This window comes from Hypanus sabinus, chromosome 2, assembly GCF_030144855.1.
Source record: "Hypanus sabinus isolate sHypSab1 chromosome 2, sHypSab1.hap1, whole genome shotgun sequence".
NCBI lineage: Eukaryota > Metazoa > Chordata > Chondrichthyes > Myliobatiformes > Dasyatidae > Hypanus > Hypanus sabinus.
Genome location: NC_082707.1, coordinates 65,383,813 through 65,409,655, shown reverse-complemented (window position 1 = coordinate 65,409,655; position 25,843 = coordinate 65,383,813).

Genomic DNA, 25,843 nt, shown 5'->3' with positions numbered 1-25,843 from the left:
ATTTTGAGACAGTTTTTTTCATTTTTCTCTTCCTTATTCATGAATCATGATATATATTCAAAACCACATCACAGCTGGGAAACCAGAGCTGGTAGCAAAGAAATAACATCTGCTGCCTTCCCATCTTAAAAAGACCTCAGTGATGGACAATTGGGATAGCCAAATATATCTGAACATACTGTAGTGCAGAAGAACCCAACATACATTATTTTATCGACATCAGTGTCTAAACCTGAAACATTACTTCTTTACTTGTTTTTAATAATGTGATTTAAATCAATACCCGTAAAGAATCAAAATGGATATGAAACATAAAACTAAATATTTTTCTGAAAATTTCTTTCTGTTCAAATCCATCCTTACAGAATGACATGCTGTTTTATGCAAAAGTCTGTTTTGAAAATTATTAATTCTTAAATAGACTACAGCATCTTCTTTCATTGACCATTTTACACTCAAAATAAACTCCAAAATTACAATGAAACACATATGTCAGCAGTTTTCTGTCAAACTTCCTCAAATTAGCTATTACAATCATGTTAGCAAACTCACCACAATAGATCTGTAATGGAACTGGTTCAAGTAAACATTCCTAGACACGCACAATCCACTACATGCTGTGGTGCTAAACCACTCTAAGCATGTAAGACCAACCACAGTCGCTTGAGACTGTGTACAAAATTAATTGTTGAGAGTGCCAAGAAAAACATTCTAATCAGTTGATTTCCTCTCATTAAAAGTTAATTAGTTTGACATAAGCTTCCTGCATAGGAAAGTATTGGGCACTTAGTGGTCATTAGGACAGAGACAAATGTCACACAGAATGAGCTCATCAGAAATAAAAACATACAAACAGAAAATCCTCTATGGTAGAGAAAAAACATACTCTTTCATCTACTGGTGACATCTGAATGCAAAGAAATCACATGGTCCTGTAAAAAGAAGGCAGCTGCTTCAACATAGTATGAAAGAATGTCGCTTTATCCAAATTATACTTCTTGTTTACAAATCGAAGTATTTAATCCAAATATCCCAAATATACTACTTCCTTTGTAAACTGTTTAAAAGAAGCCCAGCATTTTAAATTTATTTTTCTTTAACAAGAGAAATCCTGGAAAACCTACCTTATGCAGAAGAATTTATTTGTTAAAACACCAACCAAGAAACTCAAATATAAATGCAAGAAGTGCCGTGTTCAGCAAACCTAAATTTCAATCTGAAATTGCTGTGGACATTTTACAAAATGTGATCCTATAGCATTGCTTCACAACAAATGCCATTTCTTTGTTGACATCTTACTCCCATCTGTCTCACTTTATTGAATTTCCTTTTCTAAATGAATCATGAAGTTTTAACTTGTAGACTAATATCACTGTTTAGCAAAGGAAAATGCTAGTTTATTTTTCTTCAATTAAGAGAGAAATACTTGACCTTCATCCCAGAAAAACTGTTAAGATTAAGTGTTGTAACTTAAGCAATAGCTCAGCAGAAAGCTAAAACAAAAACATTAATTAATAGAGGGGTGTAAAATAAATAAGAAACAGACACAAAAGTGAACTGCCCAGGAAATGCATGCATTCAGAGTGAAATTTAATACAATGATAGGAAGCCGTTAAATTTAACAGAAAATATGATTTCATGTAAGGAAAGTCTCTAGGTTTGAGGTGTGTTATAAATTAAAAATAAAACAGGTAACCTGAAATTGCTTCATACAGTTTAGTGGACAGAGATGTGAGCTTGTAGCTGGTTTTCTAAGTTCTCTACAATTGTGAATGTAAAGGGCAAGAAGGGAAATGTTAACTTTGCAAGATGAAAGTGAATTACTGAAGCCTGCAGAAAATAAACATGATGATATTCACTTTTAGAAAACTACCTGTCTAATGATCTAACTGAAAAGAGTCAACCTGTACCGTTAATTCAACAGTCCTCAAAAAGAAAACAAAATCCAAAATCCTGTTTGAGGTAAATGTATTCTTTTTACTGTTTTAACTTCATAGGTTAATAGTTCTTAAAGTATTCATCCAGACCATAAGCCGTTATTTTTTTCACATTGTGCATGCACTAAATAGTACTGTGTAACACATTAAACATTATTTGATGTAAAACTCCCCACCCTTCTCAACACACAGAAAACAAATGGTGCTAAAAAACTAGTAGCAATGGCCTAATGTAATCTTGAGGCTAAGTCAGGGGTGGGCAAACTTTTTGACTTATGAGCCACAAAGGGTTCTAAAATTTGACAGGGGGGCCGGACCAGGAGCAGATGGACGGAGTGTTTTGGTAATACACCTCATAAGAGAAAATAAAATATCATGGGATATGTAGAAAACATGTGCTTTAATTTCAATTGAAAATGAACAAATGCATTACAACAAAATATCTGTCTTTGAAGTCCCATGGTATTTAGCTATTTATTGAAATGACTTTTAAAACACTGAAAATTAAATGAATAAAATACAGCTTTTTTTAATAGTAACAGTTATTATTTTAAAGCACTGAAAATTCTGTTATCCTTCAAGATATTATCATCATCACTCTCCTCCTGACTGTCTTTATTTCAAAAACGGTAGGAGATGCAGGTCTACTTGTCCTGCTCCTTCTTATTCAATTGGCCCCTGTGCCAAAACTCAACAACGACCAGCACAAAGACAGAACAGTGACAGCGCGCCAGTATGCGGAGCGCGTTATTTGATCTGGAGCGCATTTTTTATTTTGAGAACGTACGTGCACCTGCGCACTACTCATGTCCATCACTTAACAGAAATGACATGTAACATGTAAGGCTTATTGAAAAAAATATTTTCAAATGCATTTTTTACATAACACAATGAAGAAACTTATTTTTAATTTCAGTGGGAACAGTGTTGTTGGTCTCCCTTTTTAGCCAGCGCATCAAAGTCTGGATTTAGTTTTGTTGTGGCGATCCTCAGGATGGATCTGAGGTGTTGGTCAGTTAACTTGGATCTGTGGCTGGCTTTGTTGATGTTCATGACGCTGAACGCCTGTTCACACAAATAGGTCGAGCTGAACAAAGAGTAAAGTGCAAATGTGGAGTAATACGCTGCTCCTCAACAAAGGTCAATGTATATAGAGTGTGTCATCTATTGGGAAAACGCCAGCATTGCGGGGAAAAAACGTTAGCAAGGTTTATTAATATAATTTCATCAAGTTCTGCAGGCCGGATTAAAAAGCTTAACGGGCCGCATATGGCCCCCGGGCCGTAGTTTGCCAATGCCTGGGTTAAGTAGTTGTAGCTGCTGTGACTTAACCTTTTGTTGCGTGAGATGTCCAGGCATTTATTAATCTGTATTGGAGAATACAGACCCCAATTAACAGAATATGCTGAGAAGTGAACATTACACTGCAGAGAAGTGAAGATATGAAAAGGGGTCCTTGTTAACCTTGCATGAGTATCCCCTTTCTACACCTTCTTCCTTGTCTCCAGGCACTCCAATGCCATTCTCTAAGATTTGCTATTAAGATCTGGGCATAACTGACAAGGCCAGCATTGTGATAGATATTTCCTTCTATTTCATGATTACTAATCTTTCTTTCTAAATAGCAGCTGCCATTTGAAACTTTCAACTATATTGCTTTTATAAACTTCTGGTCTTAAATGGAAATCAGTCTTCAGTTCTTCAAATGTAAATGGAAAGAAGCTTGAAGTTAAACATGCACTCTTTCTAGAACAGCTTTGCAAATAAGCTCCTTATTTGAAGATTCTCTATCTGTGAAGATTCACTTCACCTGCTTTATTATTGCTTCAAACAGACCAGCTGATTCTTAAGTTGCTTGGTTCAAACAAGCTTGCAGAGCATATGGATAATATCATTTGGCATATCAATAACTGATGTACTGATAGGTGGAAAAGTTTCATGTACTCAGAAGTTAGCTATCAACCATTAATGCTGCAAAGCTAAGATCTATGTCTCCAAAAATGCTGTTAGACCATTTGTGTTAAAAGGATATCTGAGGAAATATATGCTTGTGAAGTCACTCAAGTGGAAGAAAAGGGGTATAAATGTAAAGAGCAATTCAGGTGTATTACAAATAGGTTAGGAACAGCAAGCAACATGGAAAAACTAGAATCATTCCTTGAGCTTCAGTTTTTGTGACAGATACCTTGCTTGTCTGCATTTTTGGCATGTCATTTTGATTTATAGGAATTGTACCCATGTTTTAGACAGCCTTGATCTTTTATGTTTGAGAAATGTTCTGAGCTTTGTGATTTGGAAATGGTATGTGTTTTAGAAATCGTTTGTAATGGGCAAGTGTTTATGATAGGAATTGTCTGTGAGCTTTAAATGTGTTTAAAGAATGTTGTGTGGATTTAAATGTGTATCACTGTAAATAAATGAACTGTGTTTTAAATTTCTTTGTTAGCTGGAGGTATCTTCTCCTCAGTCGGGAGAGGGGACCCACCACTCCTTTGAAGCATGCAGACATGAGACACTAAGAAATGTGAAGTGACAAGAAGCTTGTTTTTTTTCCATTGGAGAAAGGTGAGACAAATAAAAATAAAAAGAAATAATTAGTTTTAAAATTGTAGATGACTGGAATGTGTGGAATAGAAAAGGAGTGTAGGCTTTCTTGATTATATAAGTATGAGCAGTAAACAAACTCATTGGACTTCTACTTAGACCAAAATTACAATTGGTGCCAAATATCTTTGAGATTCTCCTAAGCAGTCATCATAAATTAGAATCACCAATGAGTAAAAGGGCATAATACTTGTTCTTCCATCAATCATTTTACAGAGGGTTTGGACTTACAGATTTGTGTGTCATCCATACAATATATGTTTGTGTGTATATATCTTAAATTCATTATATTTTAAATAAATATTCTGTGGCAACTTTGAAGTGTATTTTCTCCTTGAAATATCAAATCTTGCTTATTTCTGTTACAATACCTATAAAATGCATTGCGGTGTTTACTCCTTGACAATACCTCCTAAACCCATTACCTCAACCACCAAAGAAGAGCAAAAGAAGTGCATGCACAGGGATACCACCAACCTCAAGACATAACAGCAGAATTAGGCCATTTGGCCCAACACTATTTGATCCATTTCCATCTCAGCCCCATTCTTCTGCATTCTCCCATAATACCCAGACTAACCTCCAGCTTAAGTACACCCAGTGACCTGGCATCTACTGCTGCCTGTGGCAAAAAAATCCACAGTTTCTTCACTCTCTGGGTAAAATATTCCTCCTCATCTATATTCTAAATGGAAGTGATTCTATTTTGAGGTTGTGCCCTCTATTCCCAGACTTCCCACTTTAGGAAACATCCTCCCTTCACCCACTCTATGTAGGCCTTTCAACATTCAAAAGGTTTCAATGAGATTCCCCCCCTCATTCTTCTAAATTTCAGTGAGTACAGACCCAGAGCCATCAAATGTTCTTCATATGATAAGCCTTTTATTCCCGGAGACATTTTCATGAATTTTCTTTGGACCTTCTCCATTGTCAGCACAGCCGTTGTTGGATAAGAGGCCCAAACTGCTCACTGTACTCCAAGTGAGGCCTCACTAGTGCCTTATGAAGCATTAGCATTACGTCCTTATTTTTATATTCTAGTTCTTTTGAAACGATTGCTAACACTGCATTTGGCTTCCTCACCTCTGACTGAACCTGCAAACTAATCTTTAGGGAATCTTGTACGAGGACTCCCAAGTCCTGCACCTCAGACTTTTAAATTTTCTCCTGGTTTAGAAAATACTCTGAGCTTTTATTCCTTCAACTGAAGTGCATGTCCATAGGTTGAGTGTTTAATATTTCAGTAATATTTGAGTAATCTTGTAAATAAGTTGTTTGACTAAGCATTCTTGTTCATTTCAATAATTCATTGCGGGTTATATTTTTAAGTACATGAATTGCATATGTGATCACACTACCTATACCTTAAGCTTTGCTTAAAGTAAACATGAAGTTAGACCCACTTTTTTGGACTCCCATATCTTTCTTGGAATTAGTTTAATATTTTGAAGTTATGAAACATAACATTGGTTATGATATATTTTGAAAACAAGCCAAAGATCCATTGAAGTGCAATGCATCTTTTAAACTAAAAAAAAGTGAGCCCAGCACAGTAGAGATGGTCCCATTTTTAAAAAAGCAGTCTAGTACATCTTCTTCAGAAGGTAAGACATGATCAAGCTTGAAAAAATAAAGTCAGAAAATGGAAGAACTCCGAGGTTCATAAAGAATAAAAACTGGGTGATAACAATCATAAAATTAGAACAGAAATAGAACATACAATTGAAACAGAAATTGAAAACTTTGATGAATTTGATTACACAACAGATTCCTGTCTACTGAACTAATTCAGCAATAATTTGAAGCAAATGAAATTGCCAATAAGAAACAAAAACAAATTTTGCTAGAGAGTTTAAAGGCAGATAGTTTGCTTTGAAGTTTGACTGATCCAACCAAACCAGTAGAAACAAGCTTTACTAATATTGCAAAAGTAATGAGGAATAGCTAGAACCAAGACATTGATTGCAGAACACTTTAGATTTCATAAGTGGAATCAAAAGGAAGGGGAATACATTTCAGTGTATGTAGCTGAATTGAAAAAGGTGTCTGAACACTTTCAATTCAATGATGGTCTTAATGCAGTGGGAGGTCATCTAATTTGTGGAATCTTACAAGAAGGCATTCAAAAAGGGCTCCCAACTGAAGCACAACTCACATTTAAAAGACCAGTTGAAATCACTGTTTCAATGGAAACTACAGACAGAGATGCAATTGAGTTGCAGTCAGGAATGGAAGTGAGCATGAACAAAATTGAAATATCTAAACAGAAGGCAGTCTGGCCAAACAAATTGTGTTACTGTTGTGGCAGAGAATCATATACACTAAAAAAAAATGCAGGTTTAAAAGTGAAACTTGCTGTTTGTATGTGCCTAATTTTGTTGCAGTTTCTGTATATTGGGCAGACAAAAATCAATGACTGCTTAGGGATGAGAAAAAACTAAACATGTTTCAAAAAGAGCACTAATCTGCATGTTGTTGATGAAAAATCTGATAATGATGAGAGTGACAGGACAGGGTATCCTTGAAATTTATAATATGAAAACTAATAATATTAAGCAATATGGCTTATTCCAAAAGTGAACGGCAAGTTAGTTGAAATGGAATTGGACACTGGCTCAGCTGTTTCAGTCATTCCACAAAATGAGTTTGAACCCCATTTCAATGATACCAAACTAAAGCATGCAGATATTCAACTAAGAACTTATACTGGGGAAGAGGTAACGCCTGTAGGAATGTAGGAATTTCTCCTTGTAGAAATCCAACAACGATCAAAGCACATCAAATTTGTATGTGGTAAAAATGGAACGACAAGCACTGTGGGGTTGTGACTGGCTGAGACAACTACATCTTGATTGGAGATCCAACCACCATTTGCGCGATACATCCCCTGCAATAAAGTCAACTGAAAGCATGTTAATAAAAGTACTGAATGATGCCACAACTGTCTTCATGCTGAACACCATGAACCATTGCACAACAGAGGACAAACAGGTGTTGGTGTCAACCTCTGTGCCTCTGGTTGGAAGCCTATTGGACAAAGGAATGACATTCTGCTCAGACGAATTGTGAAAGTGACGAAAGCAGTGATCCAACAACAAAACTGTTTGTAGACAACATAACTCAGAAAGCTTCTGATATCTTAACCAGGCATTTTCTTGTGATAGGTGGCTTGGTTTTAAGCTGGAGTAGAGTTAAAAGAATGTTGCAAACATTCAGCTTTTGTGAGTATATAGTACCAGAATCTAACCTGCATGTATTGAGGTTATTGCAAGCACATCAAGAAGGAGACAATAAATTGGTTGTAAAACGTAGGTGCAAAAACCAAAGCCCAGCTGGAGGAATGGAAGGCCAAAAGAAAGGAGTCAATGAGGGTATTCATCAGGCAATGTTGTGGATGCAGAAACCAAGAGGAGGGATCTGATTGCAAAGGGAGAGGGAGCAGTAGAATGATTCAAAGTTCAATTTACAAAGCAAAATGTATTATCAGAGTACATACATGCCACCACATACAACCCTGAAATTCTTTTTCTGCGGGCATTCTTAGCAAATCTACAGAACAGTAACTGTAAACAGCATCTGTAAACTGTAAGCAAACTGTACAAATGCACATAATAAATATATAGCAATAAGTAACAAGCATGAAGTAACAAGATAAGAGTCCTCAAATTAGAGTAGCTATCCCCTTTTGTTCAAGAGCCTGATAGTTGAGGGGTAGTAACTGTTCTTGATCCTGATAGTGTGAGTTCTCAGGCAATTGGCCCTTTTACCTGATGACAGCACCAAGAAAAAAGCATGGCCTGGGTGGTGAGGATCTTTGATAATGGATGCTGCTTCTCTGCAGCATTGTTTCATGTAGATGTGCTCAATAGTTGGGAGGGTTTTACCCATGATGTACTGGCCTAAATCCACTATCTTTTGTAGGATTTTCCACTCAAAGGCATTGGTGTTCCCATACCAGGCCGTAATGCAGCCAGTCAGCACACGCTCCACCACACATCTATAGAAGTTGTCAAGGTTTTTGATAATATGCTGAATCTCCTCAGATTCCTGCGGAAGTAGAGGTGCTGTCATGCTTTCTTTGAAATTATATTTATATGATGGGTCCAGGTCAGGTCCTCTGAGATATTGACACCTAGCAATTTAAAGTTACTGATCTCTCCACCTCTGATCCTCCAATGTTTACGAACTCATGGACCTCTGGATTCCCTCTCCTGGTCCACAATCAGTTCCTTGGCCTTATTGACGTTGAGTGAGAGGTTGTTGTTATTACACCACTCAACCAAATTTTCAGTCTCCCTCCTGCACGCCAATTCATCTCCCTGTTTGATACAGCCCACAATAGTGGTGTCATCAGCAAACTTGTATGTGGTGTTGGAGCTTTACTTAGCCACACAGACAAAAGTGTAAAGCTAGTAGAGCATCCAGCTAAGAACACATTCCAGCGGTGCTTCTGTGCTGATGGAGACTGTGGAGGAGATGTTTTTGCCAGTCCAAACTGAATGGCATCAATAAGTGAGGAAAGCCAGGATCCAATTAAACAAGGTGGTATTGAGGATCAGGTCTTGGAATTTACTGATTAGCTTAGGGGGAATGATGGTGATAAATTGATAAAGAACATCCTGCTGTATCCACCTTTCCATCTGGAGTATCCAGATGCTCCAGGTTTATGTGTAGAGCCAACGGGATAGCATCTGCTGTAGACCTGTTGCTTTGATAGGCAAATTGGAGTGGATGCAAGTCGCCTCTCAGATAGGAGCTGATATGCTTCAACACCAGCCTCTCAAAACACTTCATGACTGTGGATGCAAGTGCCACCGGGCAATAGTTATTGAGGCAGGTTACCACACTCTTCTTGGGCGCCAGTGCAATTGAAGCCTGATTGAAACAGGTGGGTATCACACACTGCCAGAGTGAGAGGCTGTAGATATCTGTGAATACACCAAGCAGTTGTTCGGCACAGGTCTTCAGTACTCGGCCAGGTATTCCATCCAGACTGGATGCTTTCCTTGGATTCATGCTCTTGAATCTGAGACCAAAGGATCATCGGGAGACATGGGGGTGTGCAATGGCTCCTCCCTGTTCTGGTGGTCAAATCGAGCACCGAAGGCATTGAGCTCATCTGGAAGCGAAGCTCTGCTGTCCCCTATGTTGCAAGATTTAACTTTGTAGGAGGTTATGGCATTCAAACCCTGCCACAGCTGTCCAGCATCCGTCATTGATTCCAGTCTAGCCTGCAATCTCCACCGCCCAAGAGATGGCTCTCCAGAGACCTTACCTGCACTTCTTGTAGTATTCTTAATCTCCAGACTTGAATGTCTTTGATTAAAAAGGGATTACTCCAGTGAACTAAATATCAAGATCAAGATGCACAATCTAGTAGAAGGAAAAGGAAGAAGAAACATGGCTACTACTGTCAGGGCCACTTCCTGCAGCCCCACAGTCAACTCCTACAACCATGATAGAGGAGGCCCTACAACCCGAGATTGTTTCACAGCCGCACGTCTCACCTGCCAAGTAGGGTGATCCCCTTCTGTGGAAACACATTATCCCAAAAGAGTAAGTAAACTTCCATAGAGATTAGATCTTCATGCCTGAATCAGAAAATTTAAAATTATGCTGTTTATGTTTGTTTGTATGTATTTATTGTATTAAATAGTATACTGTGTATATAGTTGAGGTGCATTTTCTGTTGAGTTGGAGTCTATAGCTAAGCAAGGAGGAGCATTATGTATTTAATATTTCAGTAATATTTGAGCAATCATAAATATGTTGATAATTAAGCATTCTTGTTCTTTTTAATAATTCACTATGGATTATACATTTAGATACATGAACTGCATACGTCATCACGCTACCACGTGATACATGAGTGCCTCATTTAAATTGAACACAAAATTAGACTTGCATTTTCAGGCACTCGTGTCTTCCTTGACTTAGTTTAATGTTTTGAAATTACAAAACATAAAACCAGACTCTTCCTAACACTGTATTCCATCTGTCACTTCTTTGCCCATTCTCCTAATCTCTCTAAGTCCTTCTGCAGGCTCCCTGCTTCCTCAGCACTACCTGCCCCTCCACCTGACTTTGTATCGTCTGCAAACTTGGCCACAAAGCCATCAATTTTGTTATCCAAATTATTGACATACAACGTAAAAAGAAGTGGTCCAAATACTGACCCTTGCAAACATCACTAGTCATTGGCCGCAAATCAGAAAAGGCTCCCTTTATTCCCACACATTGCCTCCTGCCAATCAGCCAATGCTCTATCCATGCTCATATCTTTCCTGTAATACCATGGGCTCTTACCTTGCTAATCACCCTTATGTGTGGGACTTTGTCAAAGCCTTCTGAGAATCCAGCTACACAACATCTATTAATTCTCCTTTGTCTATCCTGCGTATGATTTCCTCAAAGTATTCCAAGACTCGTCACGCAAGATTTTCGCTAACGGAAACCAAGCTGGCTTTGTCATGTACCTCCAAGTACCTCGAATCCTCATCCCTAACAATCGACTCCAACACCTTCCCAACCACCAAGGTGTGGCTAACTAGCCTAAAATTTCCATTCTTATGCCTCCCTCCCTTCTTAAAGAGTGATATTTGCAATTTTCCAGTCCTCCAGAATCATGCCAGAATCTAATGATTCTTGTGAGACCATTACTAATGCCTCCATAATCTCTTCATCTACCACTTTTGGAACCCTGGACCGTAGCCCTTCTGGTCCAGGTTACTTATCTACCTTCAGACCTTTCAGTTTCCCAAGCACTTTCTCCCTAGTAATGTACTCACTTCTGCCCCGACACTCTCAAACTTCCAACATACTGCTAATGTCTTCCACCGTGAAGACTGATGCAAAATTCTGATTCAGTTCATCTTTCATTTTCTAGTCCCCATTACTATCTCTCCAGCATCCATATCCAGTGGTCAGATATCTACTCTTGCTTCTCTGTATATATGAAGAAGACTATTGGTATCCTGTTTGATATTGCTGGCTAGCTTACCTTCATATTTCATCTTTTCCGTCCTAGAGGCTTTTTTGTTGCCTTCTGTTGGTTTTTTTTAAAATTCTCAATCCTCTAACTTTCCACCAATTTTGCTCTATTTTGCTTTTATGTTGGCTTTGACTTCCCTTGTCAATCACAGTTGCATCATTCTCCCTTTAGAATACTTATTCTTCGTTGGGATGTACCTATCCCTGTGCTTTCCAAATTCCTCCCAGAAACTCCAGGCATTGCTGCTCTGTTGTCATCCCTTCGAGTGCATCCTTCCAGCTCCTCTCTCATTCCTCTGTAATTCCCTTTACTCCACTGTAATATTGATACATCTGACGTTATCTTCTCCATCTCAAATTGCAGGGCGAATGCTCACAGTTTCCTAAGAGTTCCTTTACCTTAAGCTCTCTAATCAAATATCTAATAATCAAAAATCTAATAACAACCAACCCAGAATAGCTGATCCCCTGGTAGATTCAACCACCAACTGCTCTGAAATGTTATCTCATAGGCATTCTACAAATTCTTCCTCTTGGGATCCAAAATCAGCACCTACCTGATTTTCCCAATCTACCTGCATATTGAAATTTCCCATGACTATCATAACATTGCCTTTTTGACATTGGATTTTGCAGCCCATATCCTAGCTATTGTTAAAAGTCCTGTACGTAACTCCCAGCAGTGTCTTTTTACTGTTACGTATCCCGTAACTGGATAACTCACCAGCAAAGATAGAGAGGTCCGTTGGAGTCTGATGGCACTATTTTCAAACGGTTTTATTCATAAAGGGGGGCACAAAAGTAAGGTTAATACAAACATTCAGATCGTATATGTCAGTAAAAACTCAATCTAAAACGCGGGTATAGCAATAATCATCATTATGAAATAATCTCGACTGTTGTCTAGGGGATAATATATTGTCCATTGGAAATATAAAAGTCACTCAGAAGTCTGCAGGCTTCAGTCTTTTTGGGGAATCGCTGGGTTTCACATGTTTCAGAGAGAGTGAGGAGAAACGGAAAAACTTGCCCGGGTCTTTGACGAAGCAACACCATTGAATCAGGGGAGCGTTGTTTCCCTGTTATTAGTTCGAAGTCCTTCTCGGTATTATCAGCCACCTGCTCCCCAGGCAAAGAAGTTACGGAGCGCACGTTGCTTTTGACTGGCTTCCAGCTATCACGGGAGTGTTGAGCGATCGAGTCCTTCTGGTGCGTCTCTCTGGGGTACCGCCTCCTGCAGTCCCCTTTTATCTTGACTTGCAGAGTTGTAGATGTCCATCAAAGTAGGGTGATGCAATCCCCACCCCCACATTGCCCAAGGGTGTCCATATCCGTGGTAGCTGTCACGTAGCAGGGTCATGCCCTCAGCACAGGTGTCTCTAAGAGCCCTGGCCAAAACCGTTACGTTGTCTCTCATTTGCCTGGGTCCGAGACCCGAATTAATAGTGCTCTTGCGATTCTCCGGAAGGAGGGGGCTGCTCCCACCCCTTCGGCCCCTCAGAGCTGTGGTACATTCATAACATTACCCTTGCATTTCCTTACCTCTACCCACAATGATTCTACATCTTTCAATTCTATTTCACCTCTTCCTCAGGATTTGATTTCATTTTTTACCAACAGAGCCACCCCAGCCCCCTTTTGATTCAATGCGTGTTCTTGGATGCGAAACTTCCAACTATAATCTTCTTTCAGCCATTACTCAGTGATGCCCATAATGTCATACCCGGCAATCTCTAACTGAGGTACAAGATCATTCACATTATGCTGAATAAGGTATGCATTCAAATATAACACGTTCATTCCTGTATTCATCACCCTTTTCAATTTTGGCTGCCTGTTACAATGCAACTCTTCCGACTGAATTCAATTTTCCCTATCAACTGCCTGTATTGTCTGACAGTCTCGCTACACACCATCTCTGTTTGTATAACAACTGCCCTATTCTCAGCCCTATCACTCAGTTTCCCATCCCCCTGCCAGATTGATTTAAACCTACCTCCAACAGTTCTAGCAAACCTCCCCACAAGGATATAATTTTGTACATGTCATGCCTTCCCTGGAAGAGGTCTCAATGATCCAGAAATCTGAAACCCTGCCCTCTGCACCAGTTCCTCAGTGACACATTAAATCTGTCAAATCATCCTGTCCTTACCCCTGCTGGCACGCGGCACAAACAGCAATCCAGAGATTACTATCCTCGAGGTCTTGCTTTTTGGCTTTCAACATAGCTCCCTAAACTCGCTTTTCAGGACTTCCTCCCTATTCCTACACATGTCATTGGTGCCAATATGTTCCAAGACTTCTGGCTGCTCCCTTTAGAATGCCATGGACTTGATTTGAGATGTGTCTGACCCTGGCACCTGGGAGGCAACATACTATCCGGGTGTTGCAATGGCATCCACTGAATCTTTCGTCAACTCCTCTAATTATGGAATCCCCTATCACTACTGCAGTCCGCTTCTCTCCCCCTTCCCTCTCAGCTACAGCAGAAGACTCAGTGCCAGAAACCCAGTCACTGTGGCTCCCCTGATAGGTCTTCACCCCCCCCCCCCCCCCGTGGTATCCAAAATGGTACACTTATTATTGAGGGCAATGGCCACAGGAATACTCGCACTAGCAGCCCATATCCATTTCCTCTCCTGACAGTTACCCAGGTACCTGCTTCCTGCAACTTAGGAGTGACTGCCTCCCTGTCACTCCTGTCTATCACCTCCTCAGTTTGTCATATGAACCGAAGGTCATCGAGCTGCAGCTCTGTGCACCTGGTGCAAACGTGTTATCCAGGAGGCTAGAGATCTCCCAGAGATCCCACATCTAACACAAAGAACACAACACAGACCCTCGAGTCAGTCTCACTGCACTAACTCTGCTAGAACAAATGAACAACAAGGAATGAAGAAGAAACACAACAGACACTTAACTGCCCAAGTTTTTTTCTTGCTGAAGCCTGATAATCCAAAGCCTCTGCACACTCACAATGGTCGACTCACACAATAGCCACTCTGCTTGTCTCTTCCTTATTTTTATTTGTCCTTGCTAATGAATTGTGATTTGATTGGGCTGCTAGAAAACACCGAAAGTTCTTGAACACTCCTTTGTAAATCTCACTAACAGACCTATGAGTCATCTCCCCTCTTGCTCCTGATCCGATTGGGCCACCAGAAAATCACCAAAACCCTGCAAATGCTCCTTTTTAAAAATTCAACCCTCCCCCTTCACACAACTTCCTGGCAAGAAAATATATCATGTGCCCATCACTGTTACTGGACCTAATCCTGGAATTTCTTCCCATTGTAAGGGACCTTTGCTAGAAGGTTGCTGCAGTTGAAGAAGATGATTTACTACCAATGTCTCCAGGGTAATAAAGAATGGCAATAAACTTTGGCCTTGCCAATGACACCCAGATCCTAAAATTGAATAAGAGTAAAAATCTAAAGGCCCTATCATTACAAGCAAACCAGGAGATCAACTCCAATTCAATGTGACCAAGTTCAGTAACTGCATCATGTGTACTATAAGGTACCAATGGTTGCAGCTGCAAAGAAGGACCAATCACAACATGCAACAGACAATGCCAAGTATTTCAACAATCAGCAGCTCCAATCAAAACATTCAATCTTACTGATTCTTATCATGAATAGCAGCTAACTAACTAGCAATACGAATAAACTCAAAAGAACATCTCCATCCTTAACAATAATAGGAGAAAGTGCAAGTACTAAAGGCAAGGCTGAAAAACCTGCAACCACGTTCAGCTAGAAGCACTGAGTGGGTGATCTAGATCAGCTTTTCACCCTAAGATCTCCATAGATCCCAGTCGCCACTAATTCCATTTACCCCATGCGATATCAAGAACAGCAAAGAGAAATTAAATGGCACACTCTACAGGAGCCTCCAGCCAGGCTGTTTCAGCAGAATTAAAAGAGCGGTTTCCTGAAAAAAAATGAAAATTGTGCCAGTATGTCCCATTCACAAAAAATAAGAGAAATCCAGTCTGCCCACTTACTGGGAATTTATCTAGCATCATGGAAGTATAGTCATCAGAATTATTTCATGAGTTGAACGTGACTCATCGGTACCTTCTCAATAACAAATAGGAGCTGTGAACAAATGTAAAGCCCTGTAAAGTTTCACTGCTAATGTAGCAGCAATGCTTGGGTTATGACTAGAGATAATGGGGCTTTGGCATGTGGGGCTATCCAATGAGAGGGATGTTGTTTTCTCTGGTGCGTCTGGGAGCAGGGATTTTGCAGTCTTTTGCCAGGGAGAGATGAGGAGTGAAGACGCGAAAAGAGAGAGTTGGTAGACCGCCAGAGGAGTGGACTTGGAGAAAGGGTCCGAAGGTCAGCAACTCTTGGGAGGAGGTCAATGGTGGATGAATGACCTTATCAGTGAGCTCCAATGTTGTGCATTAGACTGTTTCATGAGAATGAGCCCTTTTTTTTGTTTCTTTACTAACTATATAGTCAAATTAAGAATTATAAAGCTTAATCGTTTAATCACATATTGTGCACTGTTTGTTATTTTGTGGTACTGATTAGTAACAGGGGACACATTGAGCAGCATCCACCCAAACAAGATTTCCTAAGTTTGGCCAGGCCGAGGGCTGTCTTCCCCTAGATTAAGCCACTAGCCGAACTGAGAGTTATATAAGTATAGGCCTTGCAGTGAACCCCCACAGACTCAAATAGAAAAGAAACAGCAAACACTTGTAGAAATAGCCAACTATAAAAATCAATTTTCAGTTAATTGTTTCATTTAAATAGGAATTACTGCTGTATATGCAACACAAAGAGATGTCATTAGTTGAAACAATGATTTCAGAAATTTAGATTTTACTTTACACTGTTTCTGTTTCAAAGTTTTTTTGAGTAATATATTTCCACAAATTGGAAATGATCTTTATTAATCTTTATTACTGCAGCAGAAAAACTATTAGAAAGTAATCTAAAACCACATTGGCTTCATACAAGTCACAACTTGAGTAGGTGAAAAGGGGAGTGTAAACATTCCCTTTGGGCTTGTGTAGAGACTCTGCTGGAAATGCCAACTGGCAGAATTTCCATTAATCCTTCTGCTCTCATGTTTAGCCCACCTTTTGTTCAGGAAAGACAACCAATGCAGATTCCCAAGCTATCCTGTCCTAGCCAGGGTAAAAGGAAACTTAATTGGCAGCTTGGTGCTCTTTTCAAGAGTGAAGAGGTGTCATGTCAAAGATTGTATATTGATACCACTTCTATTCCTATGGTAGATATCCCTGGGTACTTCACATGAGAATTATCAAAAAAATTTGACATTGGGCATCTGATGGAAAAAATAGTCAGTTGACCAAAATTTAGTGAGAGTTGCAAATTTTAAGGATCGCCTTAAAGAAGCAATGAGAGGTGAAGAGAAGGTAATGTTTAGGAAAGAATTTCAGAGTTTGAAATTTCAAAGTTCAAACTAAATTTATTATCAAAGTACATAGATGTATTATCCTGAGATTTATTTTCACAATAAATAAAAGAAACACAATGGAATCAGTGACAAATTGCACACAAAGACAGACAACCAATTTGCAAAGGAAAGCAAACTGTATAAATATAAAAAGGAAAAACAAAATAATTATAAATAAATAAATTTGAGTACATAAGTTCAAAAGTCCTTGAAAATGAGTGCATTGGTTGTGGGAACATTTCAATGATGGGGTGAGTGGTGTTGAGTGAAGTATCTCCTTTTATTCAAGAGCCTTGAGGGGTAATAACTGTTCGTGAAACTGGGGGTGCAAGTCAAGAGGCACTTGCACCTTCTTCCTGATAGTAGCAGCGAGAAAAGAGCATGGCCAATGGGGATCCCTGCTGATGGATGCTGCTTTCCTATGATAGCGTTTCATTTGGATGTGCTCAATGGTTTTTTGTATGTTTTTTGTATGATCTTCTGTTCAAGGGCATTGGTGTTTCCATACCAGACTGTGATTCAGCCAATCAATATACTCTCCACTGCAGAAGCTTGTCTAAGTTTAGATGTCATGCCAAATCTCTGCAAGCTCCAAAGGAAGAAGAGGTGCTGCAATGCTTACTTCATAATTGCACTTGCGTGCTGCACCCAGGCAGATCCTCTGAAATGGTAACACCAAGGAAGTTAAAGTTACTGATCCTCTTTACTTCTGATCCCCTGATGAGGACTAGCTCATGGACCTCATTTTTCCTCCTCCTGTAGTCAATGATCAGATCTTTGGTTTTGTTGATGTTGATTGAGAGGTTGCTGTTGTGGTACCATACAGCCTGATTTTCAATCTCTCTCCAAAATACTGATTCGTCACCACCTTTGAATCAGCAAACAACAGTGGTGTCATCAGCAAACATAAACTAACTAAATTAAACTTAAGTTACTTTAGAACCTTAGGAATTAAAGGGATAACTGTCGTTGATCGAATGATTAAACTGGGAGATGCACAAGAAGCCAAAACTGGTGGACTGCAGAGATCTCAGCAGGAGCTGCTTCCAGAGAAGTCTGAAGAGAAACCAAGGGTGAGGACATGGAGAGACCAGTAATGAAGGTGAGATGTCTAAAATTGAGGTGTTTTTAAATTCAGAGCCAACACAAGTAAAAAGGCATGGCAACATTGAATGAATAGGACTTAATTAGAGTTAGTACATATCTAACTAAAACAACACTAATTTCTTAACAACCATTCACTCTGCCTTTATGGAAAGGTTATAGTGAATGGTTAACAAAAAATTAGGCCTTAAAATGTCATTTCTGGTAGAGTTAACCCACTTTTACTTTTACTTTCACGTCATTGAATGAAATAGGCACATGGAAGAGGTTTCAGTCCCAGTTGTCAAAATTAACTATATAAAGGACATTGCACTTGGCCTGATCTAAATGTTCCCAGTGCAAGAACTGAGTGATCTGGGAATTAGTGCTGGAAAGTAGTGCCACAGTAAATCATCACGCATATTCTTACTAAATGGCAGAGTGAGTTCAAAGGACCCAATGGCCTGCTCCTGCTTACAATTCTCATTTTTTCTCATGTTTCTGAGTCCCTATATCTCATCATTTTCATGCAATAACATTGCTGAATATTGTGCAGGTTAGTAATTAATATTAAATTTAACTGGATTGATCGTCTCCATTTTTAAATCTAAGGATCACAGCCAAAAGTACAGAGTGTACCAAAACACCCACTTCACTTATAACACTGAATGGACAGAATGATCAATCAAGCTTGTTAGAAAAAGCTGTCTTTTTTCTAAATTTTAATATATACTAGACAACGGGGTGACCCATTTGGGCACCCTTTGAGAGAAAGGTAGTGCAGTCTGATGTGATGTGCTTTGGAAATTAAAGAAGAAAAACTCCGTTTATTAAAAAAGAATGATGCATAGCAAGACAAATATAGCTCCTTCTCTTTTAATGAAGGACGCTTCTGATGACAACATTTCTGGTTGATCTGCCACCCTTCAAGAATACTCTAACGTTTTCATTTCTTTTTCCCCAGCTTAAAGCCACATACAGCTGACCATGCTGGAATACCAGTTTCTCAAGATAAATCAACACATTCTCCATGGTTTGGCCTTGCGCCTTATGTATAGTCATAGCAAAGCATGGCTGTATCGGAAATTGGCTCCACTGAAGAGGGACATCTCCCCCTTCTGATAAATTGAGAGTAATTCTTGGGATCATGACAATGTCATTATTGAATGCACCAATGTTTATCTTTGCTACAATGAGATTGTTGTGCAGTTCTTCCACCATCATTCGCATTCCATTGCAAAGCCTTGGTGGATCCAAGTTCCTCATGGAAATGTTGGCAGATCCCCTCTTCAATTCCAGATTATGTGGTGGTAATCCAGAGTTCAACCGAATCAAGGAATTCTGTTGGAAAAGGAGTGGCATTAGCTCCTTCACCTACAGCATTGAAGTAACAGTACTCTTTCATGATTCCAAGGAAGCGTCTAATGCATGTGAAGTTTATTTTTTGCATAATTTCATTGAGAGGAACCAAAGTAGAATTCTTCGAGAACAGTTCTGCAGGATTGTCGAATGTCAGGTAGATGAAATCAATGCATTCTTCCGTAGTTTTTCTGGCAGAATCATATCTTCAGGTAATTTGATTTCATCATTTTCATTTTTCTCAATCTTGTCTTCTGCAGCATCCAATAAGAACTCAGAATATCATCTTTCTTCCTCACTCAATCGCATGTTTCTCTTCAATTGAAACTTGATGAAGCTTCTCCATAAGTAGGATATTTTTATGCATGAATTCTCCACATCAGCATCATTTCTGCCTTTCACAACTGGTAGAAGCTGACAGAAATTGCCACAGCAAATGATTAATGTACCCCTCAAGGCCTCACTCTTGTTGCATACATCACGAAGAGTCCGGTGCACAGCTTCAAAGCTCTCCCTCCTAATCATGGGGAACTCATCCCAGACAATAAGCCGTGCATTTTGGAGTAAACTTGCAGTATTGTTTTTTTTTAATCGATGTTACAAAGGACATTTTCATTGACTTTGAGGGGTATTTTAAATTTTGAATGTGCTGTCCTATCACCAGGCTTCAATATTGCTGCAATAACTGATGATGCTACAGCAATAGCAACACCTCCATCTCTTCTAACTTTAGCAAGGATCAAGTTGATGATAAATGTCTTGCCCGTTCCTCCTGGTGCATCAGGATAGGGAGTTTGTGGAGTGTCTAAGGGATGTATTTTTGGAACAGCTTGTGCTTGAGCCAACCAGGAAAGAGGCTTTTTTGGACTTGGTGATGTGTAATGAACAGGAATTGATAAGTGATCTTGAAGTAAAGGAGCCATTAGGAAGTAGTGAACATAACATGATAAGTTTTTATCTACAATTTGAGAGGGATAAGGGCAGATCAGAGGTGTCAGTGTTGCAATTAAATAAAGGAGACTACGGAGCCATGAGGGAAGAGCTGGCCAAAGTTAAATGGGTGGATGCCCTGGCAGGAAAGACAGTGGATCAGCATTGGCAGATATTCTTGGGCATAATACAAAAGATGCAAATGCAGTTCATTCCAATGAGAAGGAAGGATTCAAAGAGGGGGAAGGGGCCACAGTGGTTGACAAAGGAAGTCAGAGATTGTATAGCATTAAAGAAAAAGAAGTATGACAGGGCTAAGATGAGTGGGAATACAGATGATTGGGAAAGTTTTAAGGAACAGCAGATCTTAACTAAAAAAGCAATACGGAGAGAAAAAATCAGGTATGATCTCAGTCTAGCCAGGAATATAAAAGGAGATAGCAAAAGCTTTTTTAGCTATGTGAAGAGAAAGAAGATAGTTCAGAACAATGTTGGCCCCTTGAAGAATGAATTGGGAGAAATTGTTATGGGAAACAGGGAAATGGCAACAGAATTTAATGCGTACTTTAGATCTGTCTTCACCAGGGAGGACACAAACAATCTCCCAGATGTATGGATGGGCCAGGGTCATAAGATATCAGAGGAATTGAGACAGATTGACATTAGGAAAGAAACTGTGATGAGTAGACTGGTAGGACTGAAGGCTAATAAATCCCTGGGTCCAGATGGTCTGCATCTGAGGGTTCTAAAAGAGGTGGCTCAGGAAATTGCGGATGCATTGGTAATCATTTTCCAATGTTCCTTAGATTCAGGATCAGTTCCTGAAGATTGGAGAGTGGCTAATGTTATCCCACTTTTCAAGAAGGGAGGGAAGAAGAAAACAGAGAACTATCCCCCTGTTAGCCTAACGTCAGTTGTGGGGAAGATGCTTGAGTCCATTATTAAGGACGAAATAGTGGCACATCTTGATGGCAGTAATAGGATTAGGCCGAGCCAGCATGGATTTACCAAGGGCAAATCATGCTTGACTAATCTGTTGGAGTTTTTTGAGGATGTAACAAGGATGTTAGACGAGGGTAAGCCAGTGGATGTTGTGTACCTAGATTTTCAGAAGGCATTCGATAAGGTGCCACATAGGAGATTGATGAGTAAAATCAGAGCTCATGGCATTGGGGGCAGGGTTTCAACATGGATAGAAAACTGGTTGGCAGATAGAAAGCAAAGGGTAGGAGTGAATGGGTGTTTCTCGGACTGGCTGGAGGTGTCTAGTGGGGTACCACAGGGCTCTGAATTGGGACCACAGCTCTTTACGATTTATGTCAACGATTTAGATGAGGGCATTGAAAACTATATCAGCAAGTTTGCTGATGATACTAAACTGGGTGGCAGTGTGACATGCGAAGAGGACGTTAGGAGAATACAGGGAGACTTGGATAGGCTGGGTGAGTGGGCAGATACTTGGCAGATGTCATTCAATGTGAATAAATGTGAAGTTATCCACTTTGGAAGCAGGAACAAGAGGGCAGAGTATTGTCTGAACGGTGTAGAGTTAGGTAAGGGAGAAATGCAAAGAGACCTAGGAGTCCTAGTTCATCAGTCAATGAAGGTGAATGAGCAAGTGCAACAGGCAGTGAAGAGGGCAAATGGAATGTTGGCCTTTTTTACAAGGGGAATTGAGTACAAGAGCAAGGATGTCCTTTTGCAGTTGTACAGGGCCCTGGTGAGACCACACCTGGAATATTGTGTACAGTTTTGGTCTCCAGGTTTATGGAAGGACATTCTGGCAATTGAGGAAGTGCAGCGTAGATTCACTAGATTGATTCCTGGGATGGCAGGGCTGTCTTACGCAGAGAGATTGGAGAGATTGGACTTGTACACACTGGAATTGAGGAGATTGAGAGGGGATCTGATTGAAACGTTTAAGATAATTAAAGGATTTGATAGGATTGAGGCAGGAAATATGTTCCAGATGTTGGGAGAGTCCAGTACCAGAGGGCATGGATTGAGAATAAGAGGTCAGTTATTTAAAACAGAGTTGAGGAAAAACTTCTTCTCCCAGAGAGTTGTGGAGATGTGGAATGCACTTCCTCAGAAGACGGTGGAGGCCAATTCTCTGGATGTTTTCAAGAAGGAGCTAGATAGATATCTGATGGATAGGGGAATCAAGGGATATGTGGACAAGGCAGGGACTGGGTATTGATAGTGAATGATCAGCCATGATCTCAGAATGGCGGTGCAGACTCGAGGGGCTGAATGGTCTACTTCTGCACCTATTGTCTATTGTCTATTGTCTATCAATGAAAATCATTGAAGACAGATTCCTTTCCAAGCAGTCACACACATTATTATACATCTCTTTGCTCATTATTCAATAGGGGCTCCTTCTGTGAAACAAAATCATCTCTGTTGTATTGTAGTTCATGCAATAATTCCAGATTGCTAGCACTTTGAGTAATTGTACCGTTTTTTGGTGTTGGCAAGTTATATTCTTCAAGTGTTTTGCCCAAGTTATGAAGTTTCTCTTGGAAATACGGAAGAGCTTGTCCATGATGCCTGTCATCAATCATGATATTAGGATCATTGATAGTTCCCCTCTCATGAGTCATGCAACTTGCCTTGCTCTTTCTCTGTCGAGGTAATGTCATTGAAAGTGGGCATTGTCGTCTTCAGCAGCTCTCGCAATAATTACTTTTTGCTGTATATTCTCGAGTCAATCTTTCCTTTTCTCCTCTGTCTCTTCCTCTCTCCTCCTCCTCTGCCTGTTTTTGTCATTCTGGAGATGCACAGCCCTTTCATCCTTCGACTCTTCATCTCTTCTGCCATGTGTTCTTTCTCTCTGATCCTGGAGTCTTGCAGCACTGGCCTGATCCGATTCTTGTTCTTTCCCTCCCCTTGCCACTTCCCAACATTGTTTAGCATCATCTCTTGACCATAATGTCCCCCTCCTCTTTCCACATGGCATAATTAGGCTGACCATATTTTGTTACCCTAATGCTGGATAGAAGATACAAAGCAGCAAAACCTCCAGCATGCTGATTTTTCTTGATGATGTGGTTGGTGCTCTCCTAAATGGACGTGATAGCCCTGCCCCTTTACTGCAGTTGGTGTGGCTGCTGTGAGCATCGTGAGGTGCTGCAGAGGCTGGCCATGCACGTGTGTCGTGGTGTGGCGTCACTGTTTCCATCATGGCTGACATCGGCTCTCGGGTGAAAGCAGGGCTGTTGATTTTGGCGAATGAACAATTTTGTATGAATATATAACTCTGAACTTTGTCTGCATTCTGTAAGTTAGCGCATTTTAAGATTTAGTCAAAAAAAAAGTGCCACTGTAATGCACCATTGGCACTAATTGGAGGTCACAAACAGACAAACAGACAGACAGAGCATGAGAGTTTTAGTAGTATATCGATACAGCATAACCCTCCTCATGAACTCTTCACACTCTTATTTAAAACATTCTGATTGCAGAACAGTGATGAGTCTGCATATCGACAGCAGGTGGACCAACTGGCGCTCTGGTGCAGTCGGAACAATCTGGAGCTGAACACGCTCAAGACAAAGGAGATGACAGTGGATTTCAGGAGACATCCCCCCGTTATGTCCCCCCTCACAGTCCTCGGCAGCCCTGTGTCCACCGTGGAGAACTTCAGGTTCCTGGGAACCACCATCTCTCAGGATCTGAAGTGGGAGCAGAACATCAGCTCCATCCTGAAGAAGGCCCAGCAGCGGATGTACTTCCTGCGGCTCTTGCGGAAATATGGTCTGCCTCAGGAATTGCTGCTGCAGTTCTACACTGCAGTCATTGAGTCTGTCCTGTGCACCTCCATCACTGTGTGGTTTGGAGCTGCCACCAAGCAGGATAGAACCAGACTACAGCGCACAGTGAGGACTGCCGAGCGCATCATTGGAGCCTCCCTGACCTCTATTGTAGACCTGTACTCTTCCAGGTTGAAGAAGAGGGTGGGGAACATCATAAAGGACTCCTTCCATCCTGCGCACGGACTGTTTGAACTGCTTCCGTCTGGTAGGCACTTCAGATCCCTCCAGACTAAGACTAGTAGGCACTGGAGAAGTTTTTTCCCTACTGCAGTCACTTTGCTGAACAGTTAACTGCCGGTTAACTGTCGGCTAACTATTACTTGGATTGCACTACTTGTATGTATAATCTATATTTTCATTTATATTTATCATTATTATTGTTATGAGCAGAGAGACAACATCTGCCGGAAGTAAATTCCTTGTATGTGCACAGGTACTTGGCGATTAAAGTCTGATTCTGATTCTGATTCTGATATGCAGGTAGCTGTGCCTTTAAATTGGCATCATGGTCAACGTAGACATTATGGCTGAAGGGACTATTACTTGCTCTACAGTTCTGTGTAAAATACAGTTACACAAACATCAAATATACAATATAGTTTCTGCAGCAAGCCCTGCCTTCTCTGAAATCATTCAATAAGCAGGAAATCATTGAAGTAAAAAGAGAAAATGGCCTCCAATGTGAATGAGGTTTGTTCACAAAAGGGATGAAAATGACTTAGCTGTCAACAGTCCTATCTGTCATTCCTTAACACGATAACTTTTGTTGTCTGAAAGGGTGGACTTCAGACGTTTATTCTATAGCAGGATATTCAATTAGTATTCCAATGTCAGATACTTTATTACAAATCAGGGCAACTTTGTTCCATGCCTTTGTAGTTTTCCTTCAGTTGTAGTCAGTTCCTCAGCTTTGGGTGTGTGCTTTCCAATGCCCACCATCCTGTACGTGGTCTGACTCATCCTTGCAATTTACCAGTCACATAAGAGCCATAATAAAAAACATTTTACCAAGTAGCAGCAAATTAACAATCGTGCACTCATTCCACAAAGTAATGTAGCAATCCAACTCAAAATGCTGGGAGCTAAACACAGTGCCCTTGGCATCATCAATAATCCCTTCCATCCATCCACCAATCTCTTTGTCCCCCTTCCACTGGGCAGAAGGTACCATAGCATTAGGACAAGGACTGTTAGGAAGGGAATCAGCCTCTTTCCTCAGGCTGTGAGACTACTGAACTCCCTGCCAATAACCAGGTCTTGCCGCATATGAAGCGCCAGTAGCATTATACTATTTACTTCATTACTTTGAGTCATAAATGCACCTTAGTACTTGTAGTAATATTACATTATGACTTATATGCCCTGTGTTGTGCACCTTGGTCTGGAGGAACATTGTTTCACTTGGCAGTGTACATATATACAGCTGAAATTACTATAAACCTGAACGTGAATTTGAAAGTGAGCGCTGGAATCAAGATATTTTGCAAACATGCAGCCTTTTGACTCAGTGCAGTCTGCGTGTAAAATTCATGCTGCAACTTCCATCTCAGTAACCAAGAAGTGCTAAACGCACTTGTAATTGATTTGTCAAATAGTTATGGAGCAGAATTTGAAGAGTGGATGGCTAGTGAGTTCTGATTAAAGCAATGTCTGCATCTCTTAAAGAGGAGACATTGTGGCTGTACA